The 717-nt window shown below is 37.5% G+C and overlaps 1 long non-coding RNA gene across 1 annotated transcript in view; it reads right to left on the bottom strand.

Moving 5' to 3' along the window:
• Positions 1–222: 222 nt before the first annotated feature.
• LOC106870878 (uncharacterized) overlaps positions 223–717 on the bottom strand; it is a 4,889-nt gene continuing 4,394 nt past the window's right edge. Inside the window, exon 3 of the long non-coding RNA XR_001409597.2 lies at positions 223–380. This is a non-coding gene — a long non-coding RNA (uncharacterized LOC106870878). The remainder of the gene's footprint in view (positions 381–717) is intronic.

Below are 717 nucleotides of genomic sequence, written 5' to 3'. Positions count from 1 at the left end.
GTGTGTGTGTGTGTGTGTGTGTGTGTGTGTGCGCGCGTGCGTGCGTGCTTGTTCCTTTGGGTGCAATATTGAGAATTAAGTGTCTTGAATATGAACCGAATTCGAATACAGTGACAGTAATGTAACTCGCCGGTTATATTTTCGTTATTGTATCGACGAGGTTGTCAATAGTTCTTCATTTCACGAAAAGAGAAGCTAAAATATCTTCCAAGACTCACCTCTCAGACGTTCGTCAAGAATATCTCTAAGATTCAAAAAGACTCCAACAGCATTATCCCTCGGTGAGATTTCATGTGATGCTATCCAATTTCCACAGGAATGTTCATAGAAATCATCACAAGGATTCACAGATTTCTTCCTCGAATATAGAATCATGGTAGCTGGAAAACAGTTGAATAATTATTCTAAATTGACAACAGTTTTTGTGTTGACAGGATCGGTAGAGCAAGGGACAAAATTCTTAGTGAAATTAAGTTACGTCAATTTGCATTAGGCTTTCAAAAACAGCCAAGAGGTTTTATTACAATTCTTTACATGGGTCTTTGATTATAGGCATGCTGGATCAGGGTTGACTTGAAGATGAACAAAAGCAATGACAAACGAGGTTCTTTGTGTAGAGATGTGTACCTTTGAAAGATACCGTTTTGAATTGTCATATACTTTTGGGGCGTGGCGAAATGATTATGGGATATACATGCATAAATACATTTATATATA

This window comes from Octopus bimaculoides, chromosome 12 (genome assembly GCF_001194135.2).
Source record: "Octopus bimaculoides isolate UCB-OBI-ISO-001 chromosome 12, ASM119413v2, whole genome shotgun sequence".
NCBI lineage: Eukaryota > Metazoa > Mollusca > Cephalopoda > Octopoda > Octopodidae > Octopus > Octopus bimaculoides.
This window is presented reverse-complemented; position numbering and strand designations above follow the sequence as displayed.